Raw genomic sequence first — 14,731 nt, forward strand, 5'->3', positions numbered from 1 at the left:
TACTTTGATTCATGTGGACTCTTCTTGATTTTCTTCAGCTTCAACTTGAACTTGTGTATGAACAATTGATGGTCTGATTCGAAGTCAAACCCTGGCCTTGTTCTGACTGATGATATTGAGCTTCTCCATCATCTCTTTCCATAGATGTGATCAATTTGATTCCTGTGTATTCCATCTAGCGATGTCCACATGTATAGTTACCATTTATGCTGTTGAAAAAAGGTATTTCCAGTGAATAAGTTGCGGCTCTTGCAAAATTCTGTCACACAATCTCCAGCATCGTTTCTATGACCAAAGCCATATTTTCCAACTACCAATCCTTCTTTTTTTTCCAGCTTTCACATTCCAATTGCCAGTAATTATCAATGCATCTTGATTGCATGTTTGATCAATTTCAGACTGCAAAAGTTGGTTAAAATCTTCAATTTCTTCATCTTTGGCATTAGTAGTTGGTGCATAAATTTGGATAACAGTCATATTAACTGGTCTTCCTTGCAGGCATATGGGTATTATCCTATCACTGAAAGAGTTCAGGATAAAACAACAAAACTTGTTGCTGTCTAGTTGATTCCGACTCATAGTGACCCTACAGGACAGATGGAACTGCCCCATAGAGTTTCCAAGGAGCACCTGGTGGATACTTCAGGATAGATCTCGAAATGTTCTTTTTGCCAATGAATGCAATGCCATTCTTCTTCAATTTGTCTTTCCCCAGCATAGTAAGCTATATTATTGTCTGATTCAAAATGGCCAATACCAGTCTGTTTCAGTTCTCTAATGTCTAGGATATAATCTTCAAGCATTCCGTTTCATTTTTGACAACTTCCAGTTTTCCTGGATTCACACTTTGTACATTCCATGCTCCAATTGTTAATAGATGTTTGCAGTGGTTTTTTTCATCTTGAGTCATGTCACATCAGCAAATGAAGGTCCCAAAAGCTTTATTCCATCCATGTCATTAAGATCAACTCTACTTTGAGGAGGCAGCTCTTCCCCAGTCGTCTTTTGGTGCCTTCCGACCTGAGGATCTCATCTTCCAGCACCATATCAGGTAATGTTCCACTGCTGTCCATAAGGTTTTCACTGGCCAGTTTTTTCAGAAATAGATTGCCAGATCTTTCTTCCCAATCTGTCTTAGTCTGGAAACTCCGCTAAAACCTGTTCACCTTGGGTGATCCTGCTGGTATTTGAATAACAGTGGTATAGATTCCAGCATCACAGAAACATGCAAGCCACCATAGTACAACAAACTGACAGATAAGTGATGGACAGATCCCTGGTGTACATAGTCTAAATATAATTGTTTCTGCACTGAGCTTTCAGCTTATCTATATTTCATTTTTTCGATTCTCTAAAGTGATTTACTTAATCTGTCCTGTTAGGATAATTAGGGAATTCTAGCCAGTTGCTGCTTTGTGTAAGATTCTTTGATGTCTCTAATAGGGAATTTAGTCTATTCTCAACATGGGGAATTTAGTCTATTCTCAACATCAATTGCTACTTTCTTAAAATAGGAAATTGGAGGCTGGTGAGAGACTGCTTATCCGTAGACACCTACCTGGCAGAGCTGGCTTTAGGCTGGGCTATGAATTGAACACTGTGTTTTCATTTTTAAGCTCTCTCTTTCTAAGTCTTCCTCCCTCAACATCTCCTTCCTGCACCATTTTTGGAACTTGGTGACCTTTTCCTCCCTCTTAGCCATAGCAGCAAAGCCTCTGATATCTCACTTCCCATCTCCCTTTATTTTAGTTTGTTCACTTCTTACTTCTTCCAAGGCTATTTGCACTTGAAGCTTTTTATCATTACTTGGGGAATAAAAACTTGGTCTCCGCTTAAAGATTTGACCAACTCACATGATATGAGGGAGACCAGGAGGAAGGGATTGCCCAAAGAGGGAGGGTGAGGACATGGTTCCTCTGGAAATGCTGCAGGTCATCTTCTCAGTGATCATAGGGTCCAGTGCACCTTATCCTGAGCTTGCTGTAAAGATCAGAGTCTGTGCTTCCCTCACCTCAAAAGCCCTAAGTATTCAGGGGTATCCCAACTTTTAACAAGAAGTCTCTCAATGTGGTTGATTTATTTATGGAACCACCTAAGACCACAGAACACAGCAGAGTCAAATGCTTTGGGGACATTTGGCAGGACTGGTGATGGCTTCCTACTTAGACATGTCTAGGGAAGTCATCAAAGGGCAAGGGAGGTGTTGTATAATTAAGGGAAAGTTCCTAAAAGGAGATATTTACCACCAAATGTGCTTTACTAAAAAAAAAAAAAAAGGAAATTGTGTCGGGAGTAACCGTATAATTTAAGATACTAGAGTTTTCTTAACCAACTTGGTCCACTCCTGATTACACTGGCATTGCTCACCACCTGAGCGTTAGGTTAGCTGTAGTAAGCTTTTACAGGGAAATGGTACCCTGAGGTAGCCAACAACTGAATAGCAAAGACAGGTTATTACCAACACAATTTTCCCTTAACGAAGCACATTCACCAGGTGGCCATGTGTGGTGCTCATTTGTTCAGAGCAAATTGTATGTTAATACATCACTATCTTCACTGTCGTTAGCATAGTGTCTACCTTATACTTAGGCACTAAAGACACATATGTGAGTGAATGAATAAATTAATGAATGATTAAGACCTCAGACTCCTTAAACAGGCCAAATTAGGTTTAAATGCTAGTTTTGGCAGTTAATAGCTTTATTGGTTATCTTTCGCTACATAATAAATCACCTTCAAATTAGCAGTTTAAGCTATTATCTACTTTTTCTGTAGGTAAGGAATCCAGATGTGGCTTAGCCGGGTACCTCTGGCTCAGAGTCGCTTGTAAGGTGCAGTCAAGATGCTGGTTGAGAACACAGTTATCTTAAGGCCCAGTGGTGAGGGAGACCCACTCCCAATCTCACTCACATGGCTGTTGACAGGCTTCAGGTCCTTGCTGGCTGTTGGCTGGAGACAACAGTTCCTAGCCACATGAGCCTCTCTGAAGGACTGCTTACAACATGGCAGCTGGCTTCCACCAGTGAGGAGAATCCCAGAGAGTCCCAAGTTGGAAGCTGTGGTGTTTTTATAACCTAATCTTGGAAGTGACATGTTATCACTTCCTTGAGTTCTATTCCTTAGAAACCAGTTACTAAATCCAGCCCACAATTAAGGGGAGGAGATTATACAGGGTGCAAGTCCTAAAAGGTGGGGATGGCTCTAAGGACCACCTTAGAGGCTGCCTACCATAGAAGCTGTGTGACCTGTAGGTGGGCTACTTAACCTCACTAAGCCTCAGTTTCCTAATTTGTAAACAGGGATAATAATAACTATCTCATAGAACTAGTCTCATATCCAGGGAGTCACCACCAAACTCTATACTCATAAGTGTGGGTAAAATGGAGGACCCTGAGGTGAGAATCTTGGCTACCTTGAACTCCAGAACATGTCTTCCTGTACAGCCTTTAAGATTCCCCACCCATGGTTCAGCCACTGACAACACAAATAGATGAGAGGACAGGCTGAGGTAGAGTGGAAGAGATCAGACTGTGATCCCTTAGTTGTCTTCATAGGATAATCTTCATACAGAACAGAGTTTCCTTTAAGAAAGGAGGAGCCTTCCTTGGACAATGTTTAGCTCATATGTTCTCATGGCACCGTCTCTAGGCATTGGCCCATCTCCTTCCTCACTCACTCATATTCTCCACCGAGATGCTATCCTCATTCCCATTGTGGTTCATTCTCTTTCTCCCATTCATCCCAGCAATCTCTTCAGTGCATCTCATCCTTTCCTAGTGAGCTGTTCTGTGCAGTGAGAAAAAAGCAGTCAGTTCTTCTGGAGCCTGCGCACGGAATCACGCACAATGAACAAGCAGACTTCTTTTGAAGCCATTCTTTCAAATATTCCAAAATGGCATTGTATATTTCTGTCCTTGTTCGATCTCACAGGTCAGTCCTAAACAGATCAGGGTTTCATTCTAGACACCAGTTTCTGGGGTCCCATATATTCCAGCCACAGCTTTACACTTCCATAGTCCTCCAGGACACTATCAAGTTAGATCCTTAATTAATCAGCTGAAAACTAATTCAGATGATTGTGCATTTAAGTCAATGGAGCGAATTAATATTCTGTACCAAATTTTCCAGTGAATAAGTATTTTGGAAAGACTATTAAAAACATTTGAAATAAAATTATCATTTACATACTGGCTAATGCTCGGAAAACAAAAATAATTATGGAACAGTCTTTCCCAAAGTGTGTTCTGTGGAATGAAATACTGTTTTCCTGTCCAACGACAAAACAGTCAATTAATAATTTCTAGAGTTGATAAGAATATGGTACAACAGTCATAGGCAGTTGGCTGCTGAGAGCATAAATTAGAAGAGGCTCTGGGAAGGCAGTAACTATCAGAATTTAAAATGTACATACCCTGTGGCCCAGCAAGCCTACTTCTAGAAATTAATCTTAAATCATCCTTGAACACATATAAGGGAGTACGTGTACCAGGAGTTTCATTGCAGTTCTGTGTGTAATAAGAAAACAGAGAGTGGGGAGGGCAGGAGGGAAAGGGGTCTTCACGAATTAGATAGTAGATAAGAACTATTTTAGGTGAAGGGAAAGACAACACACAATACAGGAGATGTCAGCACAACCGCACTAAACCAAAAGCAAAGAAGTTTCCTGAATAAGCTGTACCCCTCAAAGGCCAGCGTGGCAGGGGTTTGGGAACCATGGTTTCAGGGGACACCTAAGTCAATTGGCATAATAAAATCTATTAAGAAAACATTCTGCATCCCACTTTGGAGAGTGGCATCTGGGTCTTAAACGCTAGCAAGCGGCCATCTAAGATGCATCAATTGGTCTCAACCTATCTAGAGCAAAGGAGAATGAAGAACACCTAAGACACAAGGTAATTATAAGCCCAAGAGACAGAAAGGGCCACATAAACCAGACTACATCAGCCTGACACCAGAAGAACTAGATGGAGCCCGGCTACAACCAATGACTTCCCTGACAGGGAACACAACAGAGAACCCCTGAGGGGAGCAGGAGAGCAGTGGGATGCAAACTTCAAATTCTTGTAAAAAGACCAGACTTAATGGTCTGACTGAGACTAGAAGGACCCCGGAGGTCATGGTCCCCAGGCCTTCTGTTAGCCCAAAACAGGAACCATTCCCAAAGCCAACTCTTCAGACAGGGATTGGCCTGGACTATGGGATAGAAAATGATACTGGTGAGGAGTGAGCTTCTTGGCTCAAGTAGACACATGAGACTATGTGGGCAGCTTCTGTCTGAGGGGAGATGAGAGGGCAGAGGGGGTCAGAACCTGGCCGAATGGACACAAAAATAAAGAGTGGAGGGAAGGAGTGTGCTGTCTCATTAGGGGGAGAGCAACTAGGAGTATATAGCAAGGTGTATATAAATTTTTGTATGAGAGACTGACTTGATTTGTAAACTTTCACTTAAAGCACAATAAAAAATTTTAAAAAAGAAAACGTTGGAAACAACTTAAATATTTGTAAATAATAGAGCAAGTAAATGAATTAGAATGTCTTTATAGTACAGAAGTCAAAATAATGAAGCAGATCTATATGTACTTACGTGGAAAAATAGATACGTTGTTATACAGTATACTTCAGCATGATCCCTTTTGTAGGAAATCGACTCTCTCCCAAAAATACATATAATGTTATATATAGGTACTGGGTTGAATAGTATCCCCCCAAAATTCCTGTCCACCTGGAACCTCAGAATGTGAGCTTATTTGGAATTAGAGTCTTTGCAGATATAAATAGTTAAGATGAGGCCACAGTGGGTTAGGGTGGGCCCTAAATCCAATAACTCGTATCTTTACAAGGAAGCCATGTGAAGACACAGACACACACACATACAGAAGAAGGCAATGTGAAGACAGGCACAGATTGGAGTGATGTGTTGATAAGCCAAGGAGCACCAGGGGTTGTTGGCAACCATCAGAAGCTAATAGTGAGGCATGGGACAGCTTCTCCCTTAGAGCCCTCAGAAGGAACCAGTCTTCTAACATGTTTATTTTGGACTTCTGGCCTCCAGAACTGTGACAGAATAAATCGCTGTTGCTTAAAGCCACCAGGTTTATGCTAATTTGTTACAGCAGCCCTAGGGATCTAATACGTGTATAGTCTAATATGCACTAAACCAAACTGAACTGCCATGGAGTAAATTCTGACTCATGGCAACCCCATGTGTTTCAGGGTAGAAATGCAGTGACCTTTTGGAAGCAAATCAATAGGCCTGTCTTCCAAGGTGCCTCTGGGTGGGTTCAAACCACCAACCTTCCAATTAGTAGCCCAGCACTTAACCATTTGCACCACCTAGGGAAACCTAATCTTATGTATATAAATATTAATGTACACCTACATAGATTTGTTTGGAAGGGTACACCAACTGTTAATAGTGGTTACTCTTCCTTTTGCGAAAGGAATAGAATTTGCTGGGGGAGAGAGGAGTTCCTTCCCCCTTTGCTGTATATACTTGCATGTGGTTTGCATATTTTTATAATTAGCATACGTTGCTTTTGTAACTTTTATGAAACAAAATCTACGTTTTAACTTATTACAGAAGCAGCGTATGTTTATTTTTTAAGCAAAGGAAAAAAAAAAACCTATAACTGTTTTGCCCAGATACAATTACCATTAATCTGCCATACCTTTTTCTACACATGGCTTTTTTAAGGTAACTATTACCTACAGACTGTTCGGTAACATATTTCTTTTCTTTACAATATATGATGTGATTGTGCCATTCAGAATTATATAATGAATACATTTATATGTCAGTAGATACTCAATTATGGTATTTTAATGGTTTTAATATTATAGTTTTTAGGTGCATGAAATTGTTGGAAACTAGGAATTAGAAATGGGGAAAGGTAAACTCTGTCAGAATTGTAACCTGGATTTTTGCATTCAGTCTTGCCCATTCCTATATGCACAAGGTCCATTCTCTGCACCTAAGCTCCGTCAATGTCTTGAATAAAACTTGCCATGTCTGCCCATGGCCCTCAAAATAAAATTCTACATTCCCTGTATGGGTTACAGGCCCCTTCATGTTCTGGCTCATGTTTGCCCTCCAGTACATCTTTAGCCAAAACCTTTACTTCCATCTCCTGTCAACCTCTCACCCAGCCTGGCTTTCTCTAACTCTTCCTTCTGGTTTCATCTTCAGTTACTTCATTCCTGATTCAGCTACTTCTCTGACTCCCATAGAACCCTGGGTTTATCCTTGTTGTTGTTGTTAGTTTTCATCAAGTCAGCTCCAACTCACGGTAACCTTATGTATAATAGAACAAAACACTGCTCAGTTCCGTGCCATCTTCCTGAACATTGATATGTTTGAGTCCATTGTTGAAGCTATTGTGTAATGCCTTCCAACCTAGGAGGCTCATCTTGCAACCCTATAGGGAACAGTCTTCTGTTGTGATCCATAAGGTTTTCACTGGCTAATTTTCAGAAGATCATCCTAGTCTGTCTTAGTCTAGAAGCTCCAATGAAACCTGCCCACCATGAGTGACCCTGCTGGTATTCAAAATACCAGTGGCATAGCTTCCAGCATCATAGCACCACGCGAACCACCGTGGCATAACAAACTGACAGATGGGTGGTGGGGGCTTACCCTTAATCCTGGACATCTCTTGTTTTTGCCATCTAACAGGCATTCACCTTTTTCCTGGCAAAATGATTCATCGTGTGCAGGAGATCTTGAGCAAGGTTATTAAGTTCTCGATGCTTCAGGCTCATCATTTATTGATAAGATAATAATGGTACCTACTTCATAGTGTTGTTATTGGGAGGAAGAAAATGAGCATAGCTCAGTGTGCTTAGAAGTGCCTGATACATCAGCTTGCTACTGCAGTTGTACCTAGGTGGTGAAAACAGTACAACTGGCTGCTAACTGAAAAGCTGGAAGTTCAGAGTCCACCTACAGGTGCCTCTTTTAATCTCAGTCCATGCGGTTTGGTTTCAATTAGTTCCACCTTCTGCTCTAGAAAGTAGACCCTGATGGAATTAAAGTGATCAGTTAATCCAATCCCCCTAGATTCTATGATTGGTTCCATGACCCAATCTGAGCCAATGAGAGTCACTATGAAGGCTTTATTTTTGAAGGAAGAGAAGTCCTCTCTTTTTCTTCTAGACTTGAGCAAAATGTATGCCAGGCTTATTGCTGCTGTAGCCAAGAGATTACAGGTGGGAGCCCTCTGAGCATGGAGCCAATTTAGAAGCAAACAGAGTGGAGCAAAGAGAGAGAAATCACATCTTGGTGACACTTTGTGTGCCCTTTCATGAAGTCATACCTGACCAGCTCTTCTAAACTCCTCAGTTATTCGAGCCAATCAATTCCCTTTTGCTTAAACCACTTATGTTTGGGTGTGCTGTCACTTGCAACCCAGAGTTTTTAGAGATGTATCTCGTATCTCCTGGTCTCTCCTCCCATTAGACTTTAGGGTCTGAGTCACGTTCACCTTTGTATCTCCAGCTCTCAGTACAGTGCTTAACCTACATTGGATGCCAAGTTATTGTTGAATGAGTAAAATACCTCAGAGACTATTTTCAGTGTTTTTCAACATAACTTATTCAATGCTGCTGGCTTATCTGGGCCTGAGAAAGAATAGGAGGAAGAAATTAACATTATTGAGTGTCTGTTATGAACTAGGTAATATTTTTTTTCTTAATATGTATAATACATCACATTATGTCATTTAATCCGGATGCTTAATTACTCTTTCTCTTTCCTGCTTTCTGATATGTCTGTTGCTTCACTTTCAAATAAGTGATTTAGCTATCAGTATAATAAGCACAAATATGAATTACCTTTAGGTGTCTAATAAGAAAAATAAAAAGACAGATAAAAAGGGCACAGTTTCTATTTTTTAAGAGGAAGCAATCATTTGAGTCCTTTGAGTTCAAGATGCTGGGTTTTATAAATTATTATTATTATTACTTTTTAAATGAAGATATAATTAAAATATGTTATTTCAGTAGTGAAACACTAAAATTCAAAGTCCCATCAAGATTACAGAAAGTGATGTGTCTGTACCCAGTCCCTTCATTAGATGGGGAAAGTGATGCAGTTGTCTATCTGCAGGCTGATTTGAAGGTCACGGGGAATCCACTCTCCTCTCTATGCTGTCAGATATTGTCTCAACTCAGCAGTTATACTTGGTGGTGACATTGAGGTTTGGGAACTGGTGGCCTGGAGAGAAACTCTGAACAGCCTCCACTTAAGAAAGTTAGTTGTGCTTGGTTCCCTGACTTCCCCTTAGGCTCGGGGGGCATGCGATTGTAAGAACACCCAATTGTAAGGCTTGTCCATCATCTATGGCTGGTTTGTAGATTGGTTTCCTAGTGCATAAAAATGTAGATTGTAGTATGGTCCAGCTCTTTTTTGTGTGATTAGTTCTTACAAAGAAATCTATAGAACTATATTGACCAATGAAATGTGGTTATTAATCATTTATCTGTATAATGGTACTTCAGAATTATCAAAACTGATCATCGTTGTATTTATTCAGTAAATATGTGATGAGCACCCACTATGGAACAAACTCTTTGAGAAATACCAAGACCTGTAGGACACAGTGGATCTTCCATCTTTAAGGAGGTGGTAATCAAGTTGAGTTATCCTTGGGTCATTTTTTTCCTTGATAGTGGGAATTTTGATAAAGAAAGTCATCTAGAAAAGTGTTTGAGAACTTGATTGGCCTGGCTGTGGGTCTTTGGTGAAAGTCACGAGCAGATTGACTACACCGTTCTTAGCTCAGAAGAAGGAAGTTATTCAGAGAAAGATGGGAAATGGCAGACTACCGCCAGTGCCTCTTCACTGTCAGAGACGGTCTTCTAGTTCGGATTGCCTGAAACTTTCTTGCGTATTTTCTCCCTGGACCTTGCTCACATATTCCACGCACTTTCATTCCATCTTCAAATTTGCTGAAAGTTTAACACCAAGCTGTGTCTAAATTAGGGGAGGGCATGCTACTATATCATGAGTGTATTTAAGTGGAAAATTTTTGTGGAAAATAATTTTGATGCCATTTGAAAAAAGGAATGCCATTTGGGTCACTTCAGTCTTGACAAATTGAAATGACTTTGTCACTTCAGAGCTTTGTCCTAATAACAGATTCAATCTTGTTTAAACTCAGTTTCAGCAAGAATTTCGGGGAGGGAGAGGGAAGTTTCCAACTTTTCACATCCTATAATCTAGAAACTAAAACTAACCTTAGCAGTAGAATGCCCTTTTAGAACTGATGTACTTGAACTTCTGCTTTTTCCTTTCTCCATCCTGTGCTGTCTTGAATCCCCAGATACTCCATCTTCGAATTCTTCCAAAATTATTAACTGCCCTTCCCCTGCTGTTTTTTTTTTTTCAGGGGGCAGAGGCATTTGTTTTCACCATCTTTTAAAGGGAAGGCTTCCAAACAAGGGCTCCTTAACTACTGAGGAATAATTAGTAAACATTCATGTGTATGTATCACCTATCAAGGTTCTTAATATAAAAAATCAATCAGAGATGGCCAATCTCACATTTTTCATCCACGCTCATAATCATAACCCTCTGATTTTCACTCTTTGTTTATAAATATGGTAAGCCCATATTCCTAGGAAATTACTGACCATATCAAAGAGACTCAGATATATGGGAACAGAGAAGGGTATTGGCACTAATCTTGGCCAAAGCCTGGAGTTATTCAGAAAGGATATCTAGAGGACATATCTTGAAGGCTTTTAATGGTCAGAAAGATAAGAGGAAAACCTGAATATTGAGGTGTCACAGAAGCCAAGGAAAGTTTCAAAAAGGAAGTAGTAAAAAATGTCAAGTGCTGATAAAATATTAAGTATAAAGAGGATTGAAAAATATATTTTGGACTTAGAGACTTGAAGGCTGTTAGTGGCCTTAGCAAGTACTGCTTTAGGAAAGTTATGGGACTAGAAAGTCAGATCAGTAGGTTGGGAGTGAATGGGAGATAAGAAAATTAAGATGTATGTAGGGACATCTACTTCAGATTAGCTGTGAAGAGAGTGATAGGGCAGTCACTAGAGAAATATAGGAATATAATGACTTGGAAGTACTTTATGTTAAATGGGAGATACTCAAACATGTTTGAAAGCCAATGGAAAAGATTCATCTGGAAAGAACAGATTGAATAACCAAGAGAGATGATATAATACATGTTTTTTTCTTTTTGTCAGTTGCTGATGAGTTAGTTGACTGACTCATGGTGACCCCATGTGTATCAGAGTAGAAATGTGCTCAATAGGGTTTTTTTTTTTTTTTTAATAATTTTTATTGAGCTTTAAGTGAACGTTTACAAATCAAGTCAGTCTGTCACATATAAGCTTATATACACCTTACTCCATACTCCCACTTACTCTCCCCCTAATGAGTCAGCCCTTCCAGTCTCTCCTTTCGTGACAATTTTGTCAGTTTCTAACCCTCTCTACCCTCCCATCTCCCCTCCAGACAGGAGATGCCAACACAGTCTCAAGTGTCCACCTGATACAAGTAGCTCACTCTTCATGAGCATCTCTCTCCTACCCATTGTCCAGTCCCTTCCATGTCTGATGAGTTGTCTTTGGGAATGGTTCCTGTCCTGGGCCAACAGAAGGTTTGGGGACCATGACCACCGGGATTCCTCTAGTTTCAGTCAGACCATTAAGTCTGGTCTGTTTTTGAGAATTTGGGGTCTGCATCCCACTGATCTCCTGCTCCCTCAGGGGTTCTCTGTTGTGCTCCCTGTGTCAGGGCAGTCATCGGTTGTGGCCGGGCACTATCTAGTTCTTCTGGTCTCAGGATGATGTAAGTCTCTGGTTCATGTGGCCCTTTCTGTCTCTTGGGCTCATAGTTATTGTGTGACCTTGGTGTTCTTCATTTTCCTTTGATCCATGTGGGTTGAGACCAATTGATGCATCTTAGATGGCCACTTGTTAGCATTTAAGACCCCAGATGCCACATTTCAAAGTGGGATGCAGAATGTTTTCATAATAGCATTATTTTGCCAATTGACTTAGAAGTCTCGATAGGGTTTTTAATGGCTACTTTTTGGAACCAGATTGCCAGGCACTTTTTCTTAGGTGCCTCTTGGTGGACTCGAACGTCCAACCTTTCAGTTAGCAGCTGAGCGTGTTAACTATTTGCACCACCAGGGACTCCATAACACATTAATCAGACCAGTTGCCCTCAAGTCAGTTCCGACTCATGATGACCATATGTGTTGCAGAGTAGAACTGTGTTCCATAGGATTTTTCAGGCTCTGACTTTTCAGAAGCAGATGGCTGGGACTTTCTTCTGAGGTACCTCTGGGTAGGTTCGAACCTCCAACCTTTCAATTAATAGTCAAGCACTTAACTGTTCGTGCCACCTGGAGACTCCCATAATACAATTTCCTGAGACCCATAATGTCAATTTCCTAAGATCCACAATGACTCAAATCCAAGAACCATCTTAGAATGGACCTGAAATACAAGGTTCACCTGGAAAAGATCTTATTTAGGCTCTGAATTTAGCCTGCCTTGGAGTTTAAAGGAAACCCTGGTGACATAGTGGTTAAGTGCTACGGCAGCTAACCAAAGGGTCGGCAGTTCAAATCTGCCAGGCGCTCCTTGGAAACTCTATGGGGCAGTCCTACTCTGTCATATAGGGTTGCTATGAGTCGGAATCGACTCGATGGCACTGGGTTTGGTTTTGGTTTTTGGTTGGAGTTTGAAAAGAAAAGGGCTGAGATACAATTTGCTCCGTCCATAGGAATTTAGAGTGACATTAAATGTCTCATCAAGCTTTGGAGAATAAAGAAAGGAGCTGGCCGTGAGGCTGTATGATACTAAAATAAAAGCTAGACATGGTCAATAAAGTCATTACAGGTGCCATGCCCTGAAAGAGGTGGTGTGGTCAGGCAGCTAGGCTTTATCTCAGGTTGGACTTCCAAGTGTTGAAAACTGCCACCAAAGAAACTACTGTGGAACCAGTTCATTACCTGGGGAAGCACATCCAGAGCCATAGATCTTGGTGTGCCTGAGAAAGACCAGAATTATAAAAACCAAATAAAAATAGTGTGGCCAATGACTCCTTCATTACACGCCGTTCTCTTTGTGTCCATTAGGGAGACTCCCCACCAAAACTCCTAAAGCCTGAAATTCCTAAAGCAATGCTTTGGGGTCTTGGCAATGCTAATTATGCTAAATACTCATGATTAGCTGTCAAGTCTCCGTATTTACATTGATAACTTAGCCGAATCAAAGATTCACTTCAGCCAAGCTGACCTTGCTGATTGCTTCTGTTAGCCACCAAGAGTTTCATCAAAGAGGAGGGTAATGGGAAAGCTGGCATGCTCTGATTTATGTGGGTCCATGAGGTTAGTGTTTCTGTCTGTGGGAGCTGTGAATAGATTTCTGTGAGTAGCTGAATATGGTTGAGTTTTTCAAAAAATTGGCAGGAATGTTACGTTTGGAAATTCTCCAGTGAAACATCAGTGATTTAATTATTACACTTTTGTGTTCTCAGTTTCTGTGACATCTTTCCCCTTTATGCTTAATCAATATTTATTTCCCAGTGTATATTTGTCACCATCCTTAATTTTGGAAGACACAAGAAAAGCCCCAAAAGTACATCCCCTCTAGGAGTGATTCTCTAGTCCTTTTATTGGACACAAACCTACAAAATAGCCCCTTTTTTAGGGTCCTGAAAGAGTGAAAGAATTCAACTTCCCGTATAGTAGGTTGAGCCTCTGTGGCACAGTGGTTCAGAGCTCAGCTGTTAACGGAAAGGTCAGCAGTTCGAACCCACCAGTAGCTCCATGGGAGAAAGGTGTGGCAAACTGCTTCTGTAAAGACTTAGAGCCTTGGGAACCCTGTGGGGCAGTTCTACTCTGTCCTTAGGGCCGCTATGGGTCAGAATCGACTCGACAGTAGTGAGTTTTATGGTAAAGGATGTCAGTTGGTATCTTGCACGTAAAGAGAGGAACGGGAAGTCATCCTGATGTGTTTTCATCACGTCCTGAGAGGAGAGAGCACAAGCCTCCACAGGAGGTGCTGTACTCAGGAGGTTGTCCTTTTCATCCCCTTCAAAAGCCCCACCTATCAGGCCTGTAAGCTATTTGCATCCTGTTTCCTTGGTAAATGAGTAAGGTAGGATGAGGTAGAGGGAGAGGAGACCAAAGCTAGAGGCAAGCTTTCCCCTGGCTTATTTTACAGTTTCTTGTGTTAATCCTGAAGGAGCCCTGGTGGTACAGTGGTTAAGAGCTTGGCTGCTAACCAAAAGATCAGCATTTTGAACCCACCAGCTGCTCCTCGGAAAGGATATGGGACAGTTCTACTCTGTCCTATAGGGTCACTGTGAGTCAGAATTGACTCCATAGCAATGGGTTTTTTTTTTTTTTTTTGGTTGTGTTAATTTAATCCTAGGGGTTTACCTGTGAAGTATCAAAAGTGCTGGTAAGACTGTTGTTCCCTGGAGGGGATGAGCCATACTTTTGGGCTGCTTCACCAATTCTTAGTATGCATTCCCCTTTGAAAACTATAAAATGGCTGGTTTGTCCTCTCTAGACTTTCTATGAATACCTATTTGGTGTTGCCCCCAAGAGCTTCTGAAATGGGTCAAGAGAGATGCCCAGAAGCCACACTGCATACTATGTAAGTCACTTCCTCTTCTCTTTCCTGTCTGTAACTGCCCTCTATCGTGTTGTCCTGCAGGCCGGCCAGAGGGTGCTACGATGCACACCAG

General features: G+C 41.1%; 1 protein-coding gene across 14 annotated transcripts in view; it reads left to right on the top strand.

Moving 5' to 3' along the window:
* Positions 1-14,731, top strand: part of RGS6 (regulator of G protein signaling 6) — a 673,554-nt gene that overhangs the window by 314,521 nt on the left and 344,302 nt on the right. The window lies entirely within an intron of this gene.

This window comes from Elephas maximus, chromosome 10 (assembly GCF_024166365.1).
Source record: "Elephas maximus indicus isolate mEleMax1 chromosome 10, mEleMax1 primary haplotype, whole genome shotgun sequence".
NCBI classification, from domain to species: domain Eukaryota; kingdom Metazoa; phylum Chordata; class Mammalia; order Proboscidea; family Elephantidae; genus Elephas; species Elephas maximus.